Source organism: Eretmochelys imbricata, chromosome 18 (genome assembly GCF_965152235.1).
Source record: "Eretmochelys imbricata isolate rEreImb1 chromosome 18, rEreImb1.hap1, whole genome shotgun sequence".
Classification (NCBI taxonomy): domain Eukaryota; kingdom Metazoa; phylum Chordata; order Testudines; family Cheloniidae; genus Eretmochelys; species Eretmochelys imbricata.
The window spans coordinates 13891127-13912374 of NC_135589.1; positions in this window are offsets into that span (position 1 = coordinate 13891127).

Below are 21248 nucleotides of genomic sequence, written 5' to 3' on the forward strand. Positions count from 1 at the left end.
AAAAAGTCTTTCAGCAGTAGTCTTATGAAATCAGATTTTTAAAAGCCAGAATATTAGCATTAAGAAAAGGAGTACTTGTGGCACCTTAGAGACTAACCAATTTATTTGAGCATAAGCTTTCGTGAGCTACAGCTCACTTCATCGGATGCATCCGAAATGTAGCTCACGAAAGCTTATGCTCAAATAAATTGGTTAGTCTCTAAGGTGCCACAAGTCCTCCTTTTCTTTTTGCGAATACAGACTAACACGGCTGTTACTCTGAAACCTGTAATATTAGCATTACCCTATATAATCTGTAGATGACAAATATGCATGGCTGCAGGCATGCATCAGCATCTAGTCTCATCTGCAGCAGTGAATGTGTTTTTTAATTATTACTAACTCACTGTCCACTGAGATCAGGGAACACCTATTTTACTTCTGGCTTTGCTTCTGGATTCCCCCTGAGAACCTGGAAAAGCCATTTAAATGCTCCATGTCTTAGTCTCCCCATCTGTTGAAATTCTGATTATCTTCACCAAGTATGTGGTGAGGATTGATTCATTACAGCTGAAACACTCCATTACTCTCTACCTAAATATTTTTAATGTAAACCCTTTTTTGTCCTGTGCGTGTCTCAGTTCAGTTCCCCATTGCAGGCTTCCAACCTCACAATTCCTAATTCCAGAATGTCAGAACAGGAAACACAAAGAAGGCTGAATTAACAACACTGCACAGGTAGAAAAGCCCTTGTGCTATTTGGGGATGGTTTCCTCTGAAGCAAATGCGAGTCCTGGGATCCTGACAAAAGCAACATATTGAAAACTCAAATAATGTTAATGTCAGCAACTAAGTCCGGGCAGCCTGGTCTCGTGGTTGCAACAAGACTTCAGCCTACCAGTTAGCACTGAGAACTGATGGGGGCAGGCCCAGGAGTGAAGCTAAGGGTCATAGCCAAGTGTCAGAAGCCTAAGCCACAGTGTTAGCTGGAGTCATCGGCAGAAGGTAGAGCCAAGGGTCTGAGTCAGCAATCAGAAGAAGCTGGGGCTAGAGACCAGGACCAAGCTGCAGGCTAGAAATACAGTGAGTAGCTACTGGACTGCTCCTGCAGTTGAGTATCAGCTTCCTGACTCCTTCAACCAGCATAGTCAATCTAACAGCTTCTATCAGGGCCAGCTGTGTGCAGTAGGTTGCTAGGAGCCTTGCTTTGCAGCAGATTAGGCCCCTGATATAAGGCCATACATGGGGGAAGAGAAGGAATGGAAGGATCTGTCCACACGGGGCCCCAAGAGCAATTGCTCTGTTTTTAGTGGCAGAAGTGTGGTTTTTAATTTTAAACTAGCTGTAAGAGGGCTCTTTTCCTTTGAGCTCCCCTGGGTTGTGCGTTCAAGGAAGACATGTGGCCACACGTAGTCACCTTAAGTCTTGGAGGAAAGCAAGTGTGTGTGAGACGCTCAGCGAAGCAGGAATTGGAGTTGTCGTGAGAAAGCAGAGATTATTTAGGAAAAGAAAAACTGAACTAGAGGTTGAGCGGTTCTGAGAGAAGCAGGACAAGACCGTTCCTGGTTACGGAGAGAAGAAAGTCTTGTTCAGCCAACAGAGGAGGCCCAAGTTAGCACTGTCCTAAAAGGAGCAAAAGCAAACATTGATGCTTGTAAGCTTTTGGGAGACGTTAGATCTACGTAGTACTGAGACAGATTATAGCTCTGAATGGATCTAGCCGAGGGGAATTTTTATGTTCCTTTATTATTTCATTACGGGTATTTATTAAATAAAATGTTCTCCCCTGTTAACTATACAGAAGAGTTTCAGAAAAACTGGACCTTGTGTAACATAGGGGTAAACCACAAAGCTTGTGGTGCCCGAATTTACCCTTACAGGGGCGGCAAGTATCTTTCTGGCAGCTTTGGTGTAACTGAAGCCTTTGAGGGCAGTGAAATAGAAGCAGAATCCTGAGGGATTGTGCCCAGTCCGCTGAGTTTTCTAATGTGTAACTGTAGCCTTTATATTATGTAGCAATTGTTAAATCTATTAGATTCTAGGTAGGGCAACAGCCAAACTGAATACTGGCTCCCAAGCATCTTGGCCTGTGGGTGAGTTTGGATCAAAGAACAGGAATTTCCAGCCTGGGGATGTTTCTACTGGACGATGGACCTGTATCCACCTGGACTAGGGGCAGGTTCAGATTCCCAGCTTCAGCCCTAGCTTCTAGCTAGCCCTAACATCCACTCAGTGCTGTTGTGGAAGGGTTTGGACATGTACCTGGCTGAGGAATACATCTCCCTGCAAAAACACAAGCTTGTACAGTGAAAATCTCACTGCTTTGTTGGACAGTTAGCAACCATTTCTGCTTAATAGGTTTATTTCCTCTGACATGCTTTTCTTAAGAGAAGCTTTACTATAAACTCCAAATTTACCAGCCCAAGCCTGCTGCATGGTAAATACCTCTCTTTCAGATTTGTTCTTTTATCAGGTATTGGTTTAAGCTGGTTGTGCTCTATGTAGATTTGAAACCCTGCACCCTTTTCACATATTACTGATCTTTGAATTAGGCCTACTAAATGAATAAACCAGCTAATTACACACAAATCCTATCAAGGGATTTTTCTTCCTGCCTGTCGAAGAGGCAAGCTTGTAATATGACAAGTAAAAGGGGTTAGTGCAATCTTTAGCATAAAGTCATGTTAAAAGACTCATGAGCCTTTATTTTCCATTAATTGCTTGGGAAGATGAGGGGGGGATAGTGCTGGCTACAGATGGGCATGATGGTAGGCCGCTTTCAGACTTCTCTTGCAAAGCACTGTGCTCCTATATCTCCCTCCCCTCCCCTGGGATGCCTATGTCCTTTCCAGAGCTGGGTAGAGGCTGAACTGAGCTCTGCTAATCTTGGTGAACCCCCAGGTGCAGTGAACTGTGGGGCATGTGAGCAAAAAGGCAGTGATGGTGCCCATAAAGTGGTGGAGATGTGTGAAAGTGGCTTCTTTCCAGTACCAAAGGGGTTAACAGGTGGGTGCAGCTACCCCCACCCTGTCCCTTGGCAAGAAGTGCAGAGGTGGGGCAGAAAGTATAAGAGCAGGGCCCTGATGTTCAGTTGGGGCTGGACCAGGGAAGGAGGCTGATATCCCTCCCAGGGTGCTGAGCCCTCAGCCAAGTTGCCAATTGGCAGCAGGGAGAAAAGGCAATCCACGATCCCAGGAGCAGGGAGGAAGCGCTGCCTGACCATGAGACTGGGTCCGGTTCAGTGACAATGGAGCAGCGCCAGCAGGAGCCGGTAGGGAGTAACCAGGGGAAACAAGACTTTGGTCTAGTTGCGCTGCCAGGATATGAGGCAGCGACTGCCCGTTGACCCTGTGGCAGGATTGTCTGGGTGGTGACCCTATAGAGCAGCATGGGCCCAGCCCCCCCCGAATCCCAGCCCCGTACATGGGGTTGTTTGCGTGCTAACCTTCAGGCCAGAAATCTGGAAATATGGACTGCTTGCTTGCTCAGCCCTCACCTTCGGAGGCCTGAGACCTCGACTGCCTGTTGACGTGCTGAACTTGCACTTACAATCTTGAACTGTCAATTGTGCACTTGTGTGACCGCAAGCCAGGCCGCTGACCGCTTCACCCGGTGGGCGTACTGATCCCCCGACGCTGCCACAGGATGTGGAAAGCCGACATAGGGTAGAGGACCCACGGCCAGTTCTAGGCAGGGATGGCTGAATTTCTGGGTGCTCTGCTGTCAGCATGTACCCCAAATCCGACAACACCCCTCCCAGGTTCTCTCCTACGGACATTTTAGGCTGAGCAGTTGGATTCATGCTGAATTCTTTGTTGAACTGGTACCCAGACAGAGAGTCACAGGCAGGCGCTAGGCTCCCTCCCAGCAGCCTTTCTACCTACATACCCTGCTCTGAGGCCTGAAAGTGGAAGGCTAGTAAGTTGGGTGGGTTCCACTGAAAATGGTCTAGTCTCAACTTAGACACTTTGCTATGTCTCTTAGATGCCCCATCGTCTCCTCTTGGCTATGTTACCTCCCTCCTGGCTGTATTTCTGAATGTATGCTAAAGGTCACAATTTCATCCTGGCCTTCTCTGGGCCTCTAGTTTTGTCTCTGAATTCTTTTAATAAGTTTAAAAAAAAAAACAAACCCTGGTTTCTGTCCGAGGAACAATCTCCTCCGCTGGTGTCAGTTGGCAAAGTGTTAGCTATGGAGAGCTACACCAATTTGACTTACCCAAGCAGGTCTGGGCCAATGTGTTCAGTTGTGATCATATAAATGTGGGGAGAGAGCGAGACCTGGCTGGACTTCCCTTCAGTCTGCACGGATCACTGCTTGGATCCATTAGCCCATCCCTATCGGTAGGAAAACAGCCTTCTCTTGCTGTTAGCTAATGAAATCTGTCGGGCAGCTTGCGTACTTGCCGTCTGCACGGGAAGGTTTGGGGTTCAAACCCAGTTGAAGATGCAGGGTGGGGGGTTGTTCCAGGTGCCTGTAACATTTATTTTTACCTTTTTTTTTCTTTTTTTCATTTTAAACTAGGAAATTACCCACTAAGATCTGTGTTAAAAGAACATTAGGTAGGTGGCCAAGTAAAGCGCTCAAAAGTCAGGTTGCCAGTTGTCCCTGAACCCCTAATTCAGAGCCTGTTGATGTATGCATTATGCTACAATTTTTAATTACGTGATCCCACGCTGTGTTTTCCACAGGCCCTGGCCTCCTTCGGCGCACACGATGGATGCATAAGGGGTCAGAATTAAGAGTGCTGGGGCAATTGACAGTCTGGCATTTCCTAACTTTCAAGTGCTCCAGTTTGCAAGCTAAGTAACCTCTTTTTAACAGAGATTTTTGTATTTGAAACCGGTTTAACCCCTGGCAACCGAACCTGGAATAATCTGTTAGCAAAAACAACCATTGAGCCTCATCAGGATGCAAGCCGCTGGCAAATACCCCAACGAGTGAAGTTATTGTTTGCTTTTCACAGAACAATGTCAATCTAAGGGGAGGTTTCATTGAACAGCAGCCTGCCCAGCACCCAACATCTGTCCCATTCATTCTACTTCTCTGCTTGGCACTTAGCTGTGATGATGATGGGGTGCCACAGATGTGCCATAACAGATACAAGTGACGAGGTGGGGCTCATTTGGGTTTATGTATGCAGTAGGGATTGCAGAGCTTTACACCCAAATAACATGCTTCCTGCCGTGAGAAGGGTACAGCTCTATCTAGCATTGCTTCTCACCCCCTGCCGTGCAAGACTGGGGCTGGCTTTGCCGCTCACTCAAACCCTGCCTGCCCCCACCCGAGGCTGGGGCTGGCCAAGGGACTGTCCTGGCCAAAACCGGATGTATGGTCACCCTATTTATAGATAAGGATTTAAACTACGTGGAAGAAACGTGGCCAAAGATCCTCTGGTGGCTTTTTCATTTGGGGAGAGGGAAGGACAGGATTTGGGTGCCCAAGTTTTTTTAAAACAAACCTAAAATGGCAGAGAGGAGCCCTTCCCGGCCTCTGCACCCAATTCTTTCCCCACTCGGCGCATCTTGCTGAGCAGTCTCTGAAATCCTCTCCTGGGATTTAACTTTGAAAGCCCCACCCAGCTGTCTGGCTTGGTGAAGTAGGGCAGCAGTTCTCAAACTGTGGTTTGGGACCCTGAAGTGGGTTGGGACCCTGTTTTAATGGGGTCACCAGGGCTGGCATTAGACTTGCTGGGGCCCAGGGCTGAAGCTTGAGCCCTACTGCCTGGGACCAAAGCCCAAGGGTTTCAGCCATGAACGAGGGGCTCAGGCTTTGGCTTTAGCCTCGGCTGGTGGGGCTCAGGTTACAGGCCCCCGTCCAGGGCTGAACCCTTGGGCTTTGGCTCCCCCAGCCCGGGGTGGCAGGGCTCAGGTGTAGTAATTTTTGTTGTCAGAAGGGGGTCGCGGTGCAGTGAAGTTTGAGAACCCCTGAAGCAGGGGATGTCTTGCTTGTAATGGGCACCTGTGAAACGTGAATGCCGCTGCCCAGGTCCTGGCCACCCCACGCTGCCCCATGGAGCTCTCATGCCAAAGGCACAAGCGGGGGGCGTGTGGAGCATAGAGCAAGTAGAGCGTGGTGAGTGGTTTTGCGGGAATGATGGGTGCGGGGAGGGGTTTTTGGGGAGGAGTTGGTGGTGGCGCAGGTTTAGCACACGGTAGCAAGGAGGCTGTTCTGAGAGTAGGAGGCGGTGGTAAACGAGGCTGTGAAGTTGGGAAGGGGTTATGAGACAACAGGCAGGAGCCAAGCTCCTCAAAGCTGAGGCTGCACCATTAGGAGCAATGCAAGGAGGGAGGGTGGGAACGAGCTTTCATAACTCTGCACCCCTCGTTTGCGGCCTGGTCCCTCTGCACCTGTTATTTCTACTACTGGAGGCCCGAGGTGCCCCGGTGCATTGTGCATTGTGCACCAGGAGAGGCAATTCCTGCCTCAAAGAGCTTACAGCCTAAATAGACAAAGGAAGTGTTGCTATCCCAGTTTCACAGATGAGGCACAGGGTCAACTAAGTGAGGCCCAAGAGCCTGCCGGAAGTCTGTGGTAGGGCCAAGATTTGGACCTAGGTCTCCCGCGTGCTAGACCAGTGCCCTAAACACAGGGCCACCCTCTCGCTCGAAGAGCGGAGCTTGTTTTAGATGCTGTTTCTGCTCAGACTCTGTGAGCCAGGACTGAAGCTCTGGCATGAACCTTCTCAGACAGAAGATCTCTATGCGCCACTTCAAGCATCCCACAGAAATCTGAGCCACAACAGTGTTTGCATTGAGTCGCCGTGCCCTTTAGTGGCCGTGGGTAGGGATCTCCCGCAAGTCACACCCAGCTCTGCTCTCTCTCGCAGAGGTAGGAGCATTGTGACCGGAGCTGTCACTCTTTGAAGAAAATTTGTTAACTGCATCTTCTTGTCAACACTCCCTCGTTCCCATACACAGAGGGGCACAAACACACAGGCCTCGCTCCAGACATAAAGTGGGCTTTGGCATCAGACAAAGGGAAATCTCTGCTCAGGGCTAGTGCTAAGTATTAGCAGGCTAAGCAATTGCTTAGGGCCCCGAGCAGCTCAAGGGGCCCTCCATTCACTTTTTATTATAAGAACTTGCCTATTTTAGTGTTGGGGGGGGGATATTTCTGTTTAGGGCCCCCAGTTGGCTATCGCTGGCTCTGTCCCTGCTTGGCAGAACTAGGGAGTGGGGATAGCAGGATTTATTTTTTTTTATTGTTTTATTTATTCATTCATTCTCAGAGCAGGCTTTCCCCCTGCTGTTGCTTGCCCACAGCAAGGAGAGGAAAGCAAAGTTGGACACATACTGGGATCAAAGAAGTGCTGGGATAGGCTCACTGCAACCTGAACTCTCTGCTAGAGACCCGCTAGCCACTGCTCTCATTTCAGGTAACTGCAGCCAGCATACCCTGCTTTTATCTAGCACCTTTCGTTCCACAATTTCAAAGGGCTTTGTCAGCTGTTAATTACGTTTCCCAGCACATCTTGACTGTGGGTAATAGTATCCGCATTTTACAGATGGGCAGACTGAGTAAGTGACTTACCCGCAGACACAAGCTAGTGGTTGTTGTGGGAATCAAACCGAGGAGCCCTGGTTCCTAGCTCCCTGCTCTGATCACAAGATGCAGCCTCCCAGCACTTCACAATTACTGGGACCATTACATACCAGCTATGTGTTGGCTGCCAAAAAAGGCCTGTTCTTGCAGCAAGATAACCATACCTGTCTTGTTTGTAAAATCCTAATAGAGATGAGGTTCTGTAATTTTCACCTTGATGTAGCTAGGCGAGGTCAACAATGGGTCCCCTAACTGCACTGAGGTGAAATTTACCTGTGCCTTGTCTCCACTAGATTTTACAGATAGCTAACTTGTCTTTCTTAGAAGCAGCAAAGACACAACCCCTGACTTTAAAAAGGCTGCGGAAGGAACTTAAAGTAGTGAGCCCTCTCTCCCCACAAAGGATGGTTTGCTTGCATGAAAAGAAGTGAATGACCCCTCAGCCACTTGGCTGGTGGGCCTGTTCAGAATGAAAGAAACTGAACAAAAGGTTCCAGGACATGTCTTGTCTTGTACCTGTGTCCAGGAAATGGGGGACCAAAAGAGATCTATAAAGTGGGGCTCAGGATATCATCCCCATACCTGCTCTTACCCACTCCCCACAAAATTTCTGTCTGTTATGCCACCTCTTCTATGCTCCTTCTTTGCCACTCACACCTATACAATGGCCCTGCGTCACCTCATCTGGGCTCTGCTTCCTTTATAGCTCAAAAGCAGATTCTGTTTCCTGCTCCTTGTTAGCAGTATGCTCAATGAGCTTTCTGGGCACTCACTGTCTCGCTCTCTGTACTGTCACTGCTCACGGTCACGGCTTTTCCCATTATAGTCCCATCCTGTTAGCATGGGTGCCCAAACAAAGGAGCATTGTCATTTACTAAAAGCTTTGTGCGTATCTCAGATGGGAGGGGGAGAGGAAGCACCAGGAGTTTCCTCCACTAGCCAAATAGCCTTCCCCCCACTTTGCAGAACTCCCAGCTTCCTCTAATCTACAGACACTAAATCAATCAGTTCTTCCTCTGGAGTGAAAGAGCAACCGACCTGCTATAGAAAAGGAGCCTTGTAGGGCAAATCTGCATCTGGGAGTGCCACCCATAATCCAAAATAGGGAAGTAATCAACATGCAAACCTGGGCTGGACAAATTCCTTTAGCTCCCTCCTATAGACTCTGGGGCCTGAATTTGTTCCCTTGTCCTGTACTTGTGTTCTCGCTTAGAGCTGTGTGCAGCCAGTGTGAAACGCTACCAGATCAGAGTGGGTGCTTTTTACCCAGCTGTAGTTGATGACAAAGGTGCAGGGCAAGGACGAACTGGGCCTGAAGGGGTTGGAAAGTCCATTCTAACTTTTGGAGGTTCACCTTCTTATCAGGCTTGTGGGGTGGGTAGGGAGGAGATAAAATCGAATATAAATGAATTAAAGGCTGGAACAGAACGGGTCTGAGTGATAAAATGGGGAAAGGAGCAGAAGTGGAAGGAGAGGAAACAGTCACAATGTACAGATCACCTGCCCGTACCAACCTAGTGTTTGGGGAAGAAAGGATCTTCTATCTGTACTACAGAGCACCGGCTCCTGTGTCGAGGAATAGCTAGTAAATTTAATCATGAGGGGTGTGGCTTATGGGCTTAAATGACAAGGGGTGGGGAACGGGTTCATAAACACAAACTTTGCAAACTCAAAACTTGACAAGGCCCGAGAGTTGTACGCTAGCAAAACTACAGCCTGCTGATACCAGATGTCAGCAAGGTGTGCTGCTGAACCTGTGCTGAATGCCATGAAGCCTTGACCAGAGTTTCTAAAAGAGTGCTGAACACAGTCTTTGCCTCCACTTGCAATCAAGCTAGGTTCAGCTCTGGCAACAGGCAATTTCACTGCTGTACCAAGGCTTACAAGGTTAACTCAGGAGCGGGAACATAGTCGTTTGCAGGGAGAGAACAAAGGCCTGGCACAGAGACCGGGGGGGTGTATTGTTCCCTGTGAAAATGATTTTTTAGAAATGCACATTGTTGGGTGCATTTCAAAAATGGAATGTTTGCTCTGCCTTGATTTCTTTGTGAGGTAGGGAATAAAATCATCCCAGATAGGGATGGCTGAGCAGCATCTAGAAAAGGGGTTTAAACCGCATCACAGATAGGGAACTCCCCCTTCATCACTCCCTTAGGTGAGCTAGATCCCGTCTTTTTCTGGTAGCCCTAGAGCTACCCTGAACACAGAAGCCAACTGGCCATATTTAGGATTGAGTCTGTTTCTTAGCAAACATTTTATGATGCTCTTTAAACTGAAAAGTCATCCAAAAACACAAACTCCTGTATCCAGTGTTGCTCGAAAACGAATGGGGCCATCAATGTGCTGTACCAGCCACATTCGTCAGACTAACGGGCAAAGCTAAAACTTCATACATCAGCATGCCAAATGGCAGTGTCTCATTTTAAGTACTTTCTCCCACCCCCCACGGCCCGCAATGCTCCCTAAACTAACTCTCCTCTGCAGAAGGTTCTGGAATAACTTATGCAGTTAAAATCAACAGGAGTTCAGAAGTGAATTAGAAAGAAGCAATTCAACTACATGAGCAGATGCCTAAGACCCTTTAAATTGAAATTCCACCCACTAAAATCCTCTCTGCTAGGCATGGAATGACAAGAAGTTCAACCAATGAAACATGCATTGTGTCACAGGGACACACTCTGATTCGTTACCTGATGATTCTGAGGGCAGGGCACTGTTGCCCTTTTGTGGGAAATGGGGGAACACGACTTGTGAGCTAGCCTCTACTGGGGACGTTTTCAGACTTATTCTAAAACCTAGTCCACAAAATCAACTTTAAACCCAGTTGCAGCCACAGGGTAGCCCTGGTTTTAGGTGGCTTACGGCAACCTGCCCCTTTCTCCCTTAGCTTAGGTGATTTTTATAGTGACCAGACCCCTTTTTATTGACCTGGTTCTGTAAATGTCAAGCTGCCTTAAATCACCTAAACCCGATTCTGTGCTATCTCTCTACCCAGGATTGAAATTGGTTTACTGAAGTGGATAGAAAATTTCCCAGTCTAGACAGACCCCGCCCCCCACCCCCCCAAAATACACAAACTCAGAGAGCTGGAAGCTCTGTCCCTAGACATTGCTCACCAATAAGAAGTGGGAGAGGGTGCAGATAAAGGGGGTGCTTTCTTGCCCTGAAACAGAGGAAGCTCTCCTATTCCTTCATTTCCTATAACAGCACTGTGACTGGAGCCAGAGGCCCCACTAGCCCTTACCTAGGTCAGTGCATAGGGTGATGCAGTGAGGTGAGGCTGGGGACTAGAGACCCTCTCAGACTGCATCTAGCAAACTCAGTGCCTGCTTTACATCACTGGCACTCGCTGGTACCAGCTAATGGGTAAGGTCCGACTGCAGGCTGGGCTCAGGAGCCTTCCTCACCATGTTAAGAAAAACCAAATGACATCTGAGAGCCCCCCCCCATATGTCACGTACACCAATGCTTTAAAAAAAAAAAAACACACGTACAAAAACCCCCAAGCATCTTGCACTAAATCCACATGCAAGTGTATATAGATGATCCTAGAGGGTGCATGGGAATCTCCATGAAATAGTCACTTGCTAATTGGAGTGGAGTTGAGAGGAGCCTTTGAATCCATATGCAGTAATAATGACTGCACCGACTAGCACTTCCATGCTGGGTTTTTCCTGTTTATTTTCTCATTACGTAACAGGGCTTTTTTGTTTTTCCTTATTGCAACAGGTGCATCCTCCAACCTCCAGAACAAAAGCTGGGGTGGGAAAGCTAACTGACTGTCACCCTGTTCTTTCATTGCTGGACCCGCTGATCCATTCCACCAGATCACATTTGCCTTCTTTAAATATGTCCCAGCAGTGGTATTTACAGATCTACAACACTTGGCTTCTCATCCCATCAGCTGCAATAAACCTACTAAGAATACGGTAGATCTTAGTTTCTATGTATTATTTAATATGTGTAATAAAAACTCTGCTAGCAAAAATGGGTGAATATGAATTAATAGCCGAGAGCCCTATTCTCCCATCAAGATCCAGGGAACATATGTTCGTAACTATCTATAGCTTTAAAATCTCCTCGGTTTCTAAACAGGAGAGGGACGCATCTTTGGGATGATGCTTGGTTTTTGCTGGTTTCTGTTTTGCTTAAATCAGCTTGGTGTTGCCCAGATTGTTCAAGATAGGGAGATTGTTAGGAAGCATGGTTCTAGTGGACTGAGCATAGGGCTAGGACACAGGAACTTGTAAGTTTTCCTCTTGCCTCTGCCACAGATTGACTGTGTGACCTTGGGAAGGACACTTCACATCTCTGTGCCTCATTTTCCCCATCTGTAATATGGAGGGAATGCTTCTGAAAAGTGAGGTTTGGAGGCTTCACTGTACAGCAATCTGAAAAATTAAGTGCTGAGGGAAGAATTTCACAGGAACTGTGCTTGAAATGGAATATTTCCCCATTTCCATAACTATTTTCCCCTTTTTAAACCTCTACATTCAAATGTTTCATTAGAGCTAACGGAGCGGCAAGGGCCAGGGAAAGAGCAGCTATAATGGAAAGGTGAGAGTCAGAACCTCCTCCGGGAGGAACAGACGTGCAGTGGGAAGGGCAAAAATGCAAATCTTAAATCAATCCATCTCTCTGTCATGTATACTTTGGCCGTTTCTAATGGTTTAAAGCAAAGCCGGTCACTGAGGAGAAGGGAGACTTACAAATCCATCTACTACTGTCCACACTAAAGGAAAAGTGGTGAATTTATAGTGGAAATGCAGTAAGTGCACAGACCAAGGGGTTCCACATTCGCAGTAGAGGATGGCTCACAAAATATCAAGGTAAACCTTCTTTGAACAAACAGCAATGCTGTGGGCTTTAGGGAAGACAGCAGTGTCGAACGGCTTTATGAGCTAATTCTCTCTCCGGTGCCCTGGATCCCTGTGTTCCTCAAAGGCGCAGCGATACCTATGTGACATTGCATTTCTGATTTCCCTCTTCCTCTGCTGTCCTAGTGTGTTGACGCTGAAGACCTTACCATCACTCATACTTAAACTTTCTACCTAGAGACAGGGATGGAAAGCTGGGTCAACAGATGAGGTAATGGGCCTGATTCTCCCTTGCCTAATACATTTACACCCTTGGAGGCAGATCCTCAGCTGGTGTAAACTGTCGTAGCTTGATTGACTTAAATGGAGCTATGACAATTTGCACCAGCTGAGGATCTGACCTCTCTGCTTTACACCATCTTCTCAACCTCAGGTTCCCCCCCTTTCAAGCTGGTGCTAAGCATGGAACTGGAAGCATTTCAGAGACAAGTCCCATGCCTCTGGGGGAGCTAACTTGCGTTCCTAGCCAATTGAAATATAGTTTCCAGGGCTTCTCTCCAACACTTCCCAGAGCAACAGTGAACGGTGGGTGTTATTCATAGTTACAGAGAACAGGGGAATTGAGTAGGGTACAGGATGGAAGAGAAAGATTTTGCTGTTAGTCTGAGTTGTTGGCAAGCCACAGAGAAGGAAATCTCAGAGAGATGGGTTGCACCTCCTTACCTCTGCCTTTTTGTGTTATTTCCCAAATCACACCTTGTTATAGTATTCCTACGCCCCTAAAGAGCATTTCATGAATTTGATACCAGGATACCTGTATATAAACCAATCTCCTAAACTTTACTTGTGAGTTTTCCATCCTTATAAATTAGTGTTGTTGGGTTTTTTAACTCATTTTATAATTTAAGCCTTATTATGCAAGAGAAAAATGTTACCTTTTCATTTGTCAGTAGTATCCAGTTTTACAATAATTAGTTTTAAAGTAAAATACCCTTTAAATATCATTGGTATTATTTGACTAAATATCATTGGTATTATTTGACTGTAATTTAATCTATTATAATAAATAATACAGATAAATAATGAACTCTGTGGGTATATATTAGGGTGACCAGATGTCCTGATATTACCAGTACCGTCCCAATATTAGGGGCTTTGTCTTATATAAGCAATTATACCCTTTGCCTGGAAAAAAAACAGTGTCCCAATTTTTCACACTTGCTATCTGGTCACTCTAGTGTATATAATATTTACACTAAGGCTCCTTGACACCTCTCTGACAGTAAAAGAGGTTTTGAAGAGGGGGGGTAAATTACAGTTATATTCACTTTAAAGACTTTTTACAGTGCCAGAGCAACATAAACAAGCCCTAGTATAAATATATTAAATTTAATATATTCTTCATTGCCATAGACCTAGAGTTATAAAGCAAAATGCTACAGTATTATATTGTAATGGTCCAACAACACTGCACTAATACAAGATACAGTGTTTAGGATCGTAACTATGGTACTTTGTTAATGGAGACAACTTTCAGGCTATTATATGTCATTATAAAGAAGGTGTGTTAGGTTCCTACTGTATTTAATTCAACTGTGTTTTACTTTTTTTTTCTAAAGCAAAGAATACCACTTCCCTGCAGTATAAACAGAAATAGGAATTTAAGGGGAAGAGCTATTAATCCCACTCATGAGGCAAGACCTTCATTAGTCATTCGCAGCTTCAGCACTTGTGACTTTGAAGGTGTACAAATCTATGGTTAGACAAATTTCATGTTCCACAGATGACCCTTATGTCTTCTTACTACAAGCAGCAGACCATGCCCAAGTAAGCAAAAATTATATAAGTGATATTTAGGGCTGAACTTTTTTGTTCAATTTCAGTGTGTATCCCCCTCCCCCCCCCTTTTTTTGCATGGTGCATATTCTGGGCTTTGATAAATGGGACTCACTAGACATTATGGTAAAGCAACGTGTGTTAATATTCATTGGGCAGAGTTGTACAGAAAATAATCTGAATCAGAGAAATGGAAAGCCTTTAAAAGAAAAAGCACAAATGAAAACACTTTTTTTCCCCACAAGGAAACTCTTTTCAAATACTTTGTTTCTAGGATGTTTTGAGTCAGAAAGAATTAAAATAGTATTTTTAATATTTATTTCCTTTGCTATCATGTCATTTGAAAACTCTAAAACACTATTTTATACCAAAAGGATAAAGATCAAGGCAAGGATAAAAGAATAAGACAAATCAGACCATAATGGACAAGGGTAAAATTTTCAAAACCATCTAAATCACTTAGGAGTCCAGATCTCATTTTCAGAAATAACTTAGGCACTTACGAGTAAGGAAAAGTCATCTCTCCCAGATTCATGTGGACATTTTTTAAATCCTACTCAGACTTAGGAGCCTCTATTATTGGACTTTGATTCTTAAGTGTCTAAGACATTTTTGAAATGGGATCTAGATCCCTCAGTGACATAGGTGGTTTTTGAAAATTTTACTCCCTGTCCATTGTGGCTTTTTTTGTCTTATTTCCACTTCTGTGGGAGGAAACTTCCTGCTTTGGGACTGAAAATTATTTAATAGAAAAAAAAATCTATATCCAGTATTTAGCATTTTAAAGACCTTCCTCAATGGTAGGTATTTTATTTGCATGAAAACATTCCATTTTTCAAGGCCTCAATTCAGCAAAACACTTAAGCATGTGCTTAAATACAATTAACTTCAATGGAACTTAAACATATGCTTAAAGCTAAGCACCTGTTTAGAATGCTTTGTTGATTTGGAAAAATAATGATTGGGCAACTGCTGAGTGGAAACACAAAACCCATATAATCACCCCCCTGTGCGCTGTGTGCCTCTGTCAAATGATTCTGTTACATGATTGCTGTCTTTGGCTGATGTAATTAGTGGCACAACTTTCTGTAATGAATTTCACACATATTTGTACCCCCTTCACCAGCTGAGGGTGGAAGGAAGGGGTCCCTGTGCATGCATCATAAAGCAAGAGCCATGCAGTGAAAGTGTGTCTGTGTTCGCAAAGGGAAAGCTGCTTTCATTTGGAAGCCCTGAAACAACAATCTTAATGTTGATTTTGCCACCTCTGTAGAAGCCTGCTGTATGTTTTGCTTAGTGAGCTCTTCCTGGGGAACACCTGGGGTTAGCACATCATCCTTGAGACCAGGAGATGCCAAGTGTAGATGTTCTTTTCGTTGTATCGGAGGATAAAGATGCATTATTATTACATGTATAGAGTGTTATGGTAACACATAACTCTTAATCATAGATCTCAATGTGCTTTACAAACCTAGGCCCTGATCCTGAAAATACACACATGCCTCAACTGAAGCAAGGGCATAGGCCTGTTGACTTCATCTGACTCTGATTTATGCACACGCATAAATACTTGGGCAGGAACATAGCATACCTAGGTCCTGCAATCAGGGATTAATCTAAATACAAGACAAACAAGGACTGGACACCAGGACAGGGATGGGAAAAGAATTTGTTTCAAGAGGTGGGTTTTAAAGAGATCTTTGAAGGAGGGAAGGGAGCCCTTGGCTGATGAGGACAGGAAGACTGCTGCAGACATGGATCAGCACAACAATGGCTCAAAGCCAAGAATGGGAAAAGGATTTGTAGTGTGACCATATCTCCCGTTTTGGCTGGGACAGTCCCTTTTTTAAGCCCTGTCTGGCCGTCCCGACTTTTTTGGCAAAAGCGGGCATTTGTCCCGTTTGCTCTTGCTGACTTGATCAGTTGGTGTGAGCAAACTGGACAAATATGCAGTTTTGTCAAAAAGGTGGTGTGCAGAAACGGCAATGCCAGCCCCGCACAGGGTGGAGGGGGCAGGCAGGGCTCAAGCAACCAGGGACAGCCTTGTACGGGGAGCTGGCAGGGCTCAGGCCAGCCCTGCATGGGGAGGAGGCCTCGGGCAAGCGGAGACGACCAAGGGGAGGGGGTTCGGGCCAGCCCTAAGGGAGAGGAGAGGGCTAAGGCCAGCCCTGTGTGATGTCCCGTTTTCCCTTTGGGAAATATGGTCACCCTAAGGATATGGAGTAAGATGAGAGGCCTGGGTAGAGTGTAAGAGGAAAGTAGGGGCAAATTGGGAGCAGGGATGTATGTAGCATGATGCTGTTGACTCTTGAAACAGCTCTTCTATTTCAGGTTACAATGGTAGCCAGCATTTTGGATTTTGGCCTAGATGACAGTGGCTCCAGGATTCTGGAGCCACTGTCATCTTCAAGTCGTCTTCAAGTCGTTTTGGACAGATAACCTTTTTATTGTTAATCACTGAGACCAAACTTTGGCCTCAGGTCAGGAAAGCACTTAAGTATGTGCTTAAAGCCCCATTGAAGTCAATGGGATTTAATACATGCTTAAAGTTAAAATTTTAATTCAGAGTTTTAGTAAATTGGGGCCTTTGTTCCTTGTGTGGTGAAGGAAATCTGCACAAGTGGCGAGAGAGAGGCCAATGGTATCTTCTGCATCTGGATGCTGTATATATACCAGGTGATTTCTCCTTCGAGAGCAACAAAATGTTCTTGTTCGAGTGTTTGTTCATGTCAATTCCAATCAGGTGTGCACGCACCGAGTGCATGACAGCCAGAAGATTTTTCTCTTAGCAGTATCCGTAGGGTCTGCCTGGGTGCCCCCTGAAGTCGCGCCTTCATGGCACCCAATATAGGGCCCTGCTGACCTGACCACCACTCAGTTCCTTCTGACCGCCTGTGATGGCTAGCTGGAACTCCCTACCACTCTTGCCTTGGCAACAAAATGTTCTGCATGTTTTTGGGGTGGGTTTGTTTTTGTTTTTTTAAACTAAAAATTCAGGCCTTTTCTTCCCTGGGAAACAGCATAGACTCTGTTGATGACTGGAGATCTGGTAGAATTATTACATCCGTGAAACCTGATTAGGAGGGGATGTGGTTTTTAAAAAAAGACTGTTTCCAACTCTTATCATTTATTATTTTGTTACACCCAAAAATGTGCTGGGTGCTTCACAGAAGAACTTGTGGGAGTGGGCGGGAGATAGCTCAGTGGTTTGAGCATTGGCCTCCTAAACTCAGGGTTGTGAGTTCTATCCTCGAGGGGGCCATTTAGGGATCTGGGGCAAAAACTGGGGATTAGTCCTGCTTTGAGCAAGGGGGGGTTGGACTAGATGACCTCCTGAGGTCCCTTCCAACCCTGATATTCTATGATTCTCTGAAAGCCAGAGGCCCCAAGATAGCAGTCCATCCCTATTCAGCAAAAGATATATGCGTGTGCTTAAATGTTTTTCTGAATCAAGACTACAGTCCCTGCCCAAAGAGCTTATAACCATGGGAGACAAGCTGTCATTAGGAAAGATCCCTCACTACCATCACGATTTGCAGAAGCTCACAATCCATTTTCTATGATCTGGTCCACATAGAGTTTAACTAAAGGTGTGAATTTTTAAAAATGATTTTAAATAAATCTGTCATCTTTGTGTATGAACACTTGTAAATTGATTTTAAACCTGGCTTATTGGTTTATCTTGCCTTGGAACCTATATACCCATTTTAATAGGCTACAATTGTCTCCACATGAGGGTTTCCACAATTTAATTAAAGTGGTGTAAACTTGTGTGTAGACAAATCGTAATAGACCTCCAACAAGTTCTCCACCAAACCCAGGGAAGATCAGACTGGAGAATTGTGAGGTTTTTTGGGTAAAAAACCCAAAACAAATAATGAACAACTCAAAAAAAAAAAGACTCGTCTTCTGTATATCATCAAGGGTACAAAACCATTTTGTTCTTTGTGGGGGAGAGGCAGGTCACCTGTACAAGGCTCTCGGAATATTATCTTCCAAGCTAATTACTGTATCGACATTTGCATGTTTCATTAGTGTTCAGTTTTTTACTGCAAGCTGAGGTTAGAACCTGATTCATCCGTCATGGTCAAGGACTGATTTACAATTTCATAACTGCAGCACAAATCTTCTAGAGGATTTTTTGTTTGGGTTGAGTTGGTCTTCTCAGTACTGGTGGGGTTTGTGGGTAGGTGGGTTGGCTTGATAGTTCTGGTTTAGATTTCTTAAATATTTTGATTCATTTCTTTGGCTTAATAAAAACCCATTTAAAAAAGTTCAAAAGAGATAATGTAAATATATGCAAACACTGACAGATATGGTTTATTATAAAGCCCCCAGCTAACAAGGGGGAGGAGGAAAGCGTGTGTGTATGTATAAAAACTACAAAGAAAAATAATTCATGCCAGAACTAAGTCAGGTTTATAACATGGATAACTATCTGATTGCATAGATGCGTTTGTGGTCCATCTAATATACTGACAGTAAACTTGGCATCTAAAGTTAAGCATCATAAAAAGTTCTAAGCATGTGAGGGAAATAGAACAGCATCTGAAATGAGACAAGAGTTTTCACAACATCCTCCTCCATCCAGTGTAACGCTGAGTTTATAAGTCTAGAAATGTTTTGCATCGTTGTAATGAAAAACAAATCTATTTCCTTTCACAATTCTTCAAAGGTTAGCTGGATGCTGCATAGGAGCTCCTCTAGAGTGGTTGGATCTGGCAGAAGGGCTGTCGTGAAACACTTTACTTCTATTCAAACACCATCTGAACTGCCCTGTTGCTGACCTACTTTGATGGAAAAGTGATTTTTCCCTTGTGCATCAGTGCCCGCTTTCAATCTATTCTTAGAAGCTGTATTTTGCCACTTGCTTTTTTTGTTTTGTAAGGCATGCCCCCTGTATTGGCGGAAAGAGGGTTGGGTGGAAAGATGGAGTGTAAGAAGCAACATGGTTTGTCCATCGTGTGCAAGTCTCCAGTTCTGACATTTATAACATTTTGCATTTCCATAACGGCTTTCATCTCAAAGACTCCCAACAGCACCCTAGGAAGAATGCTCCTTGCGCTCCCCTGGACGGGGAGGACCAGAGGGAACAAATAAAAGCAAACTGGGACTGCGAAGCTTCCACTACTGTGGCAGCTGGGAAGGAGGAAAAGCAGCGGAAACACTGCCTGCTCTCTCCTAAGTCTGAGCATGTGTGGAACCCCTCTGGAGGGCTTTGTCTGGGATGGCATAACCCGCAGCAGAGTCTGATCCGAAAGTGGAGTTCCCTTGGTCGTCTTTCTACATCAGAAAGTTCCCCTGGGCCCATGTCTACGCTACAAAGTTTGGGCAACACCAGTTATGTGGCTCAGCTGCCAAATTCTGTATATCACTCCTGGGCATGCATGCTTGTCTGCTTATGTCAGTGCCTGCAGGTGCTCACAGCAAGGGCTGCACCCACACCACTGCCCAGTGCAATACTTTGTGGGCCATTTTTGCGGTGCTTTGTGAGATACCAACAAGTTACCCAGGGATTTCTGGGAACCCGTCAAGTTTCCACAGTGTTGCTTTTCTCCATTCCATAATGCTTGTTCCAGCCCATAATTTTCATGCTGTTTTTTATAACTCCCACAGCCCTGGATGCTACTTTTCGGTCTCTGCCATCTCTCTGGTAGAAGCATGGACCCTGCAGAGCTCATCATAATTCTCATGACCATTGCTAATACAGGACATGCGATTCTCTTATTTTAGTGGACCTTCAGTCAGGGTTGGGATAATTTGAATTGATTTTTCAACTGGTATAGCTGAAGGAGTGGAAAAGACTGTGAACACACATTTTGGTTTAAGAAGGGCATATTTCAGTTTAGTTAAACCTGTTCCTCATGAATTTAAGCTAAACTGATGTCACTATATATCGAAATAAGAATGTCCAGACCAGCCTTTTCCACTGGTTTAAACTATATTGATTTAAATTCACACTTTAAGTTATGCCAGTGCACTTTTCTTTTGTAAACAAGCTCTACATTTTATAGGAAATGCTTCCCTTGCTGTTGGGACACTGACAACTTGAAATCTAGAGTAAAATTTTCAAATGTCCCTAAGTCACATTGACTTTTTATGAGACTTAAGTTCCTAAGTGTCTAAGACCAAGGGTACACTAAAAAGTTAAGTTGAGCAGCTATGTTACTGTGGGGTGTGAAAAATCCACATCCCTGAGTGATTGTAGATAAGCCTACCTATCCCCTAGTATAAACAGCGCTAGGTCAATGGAAGAATTCTTCCACTGACTAGCTACCACCTCTTGGGGAGTTGGATTAACTACCATGACAGGAGAACCCCTCCCCTCAGTGTACTGAGTGGCTACAAGTGGCAGTGGCCAGAGAGGTTCTCCTGTCGCTGTTACCCTCCCCAATAGGCGTTAGCAAGTTAATGGAAGAATTCTTCTGTCAACCTAATAACTGTCTACACTGAGGGATCATTCAGGGAGTGTGGAGTGGATCTAACTTTTTTTAGTGTAGACTTGACCTAAATCACTTTCGGAAATAGGACTTAGCTCCTAAGTCCCTGAAGTTCTTTTGAAAATTTTACCCCAGCCAGTTTTAAAAAAAAAATGCTGAAGAAATATTGTGACAAATTTTTGTTGGAATTTTAAAAAATGTTGACCACTTGATTAGCTGGTCAAAAAAGTGATTTTTTGAGGGGCAGGAGGGAGTGTCAAAATAAAATTAAAAAATTGCAAAAGCTTTTAGTCAAAATTTCAAATGTTAATTCAGTTCTGTACACAAATTTTCAGTCAGGTGTAGAATAATGTATTGAATAGAAACTGCAGAAAAGGCACTTGGAGAGGCAAATGTTACTAGCAGACTTGCAATTTGAACAAGGTTAATGCACCTGTATTTGTGAAAAGTATGGTGGGATTTTTATCACAAATAGTCACAACCTTGATTTTATGTCTCATGCAAAAGATTGGACCATCCTTTTGTTCTGTTTGTACAGGGCCTAGCACACTGGGTTCCCACTACATGACTACTGCAAAAGAAATTATTATTATTATTATTACTATTATTAATGATAATACATACCAGCACA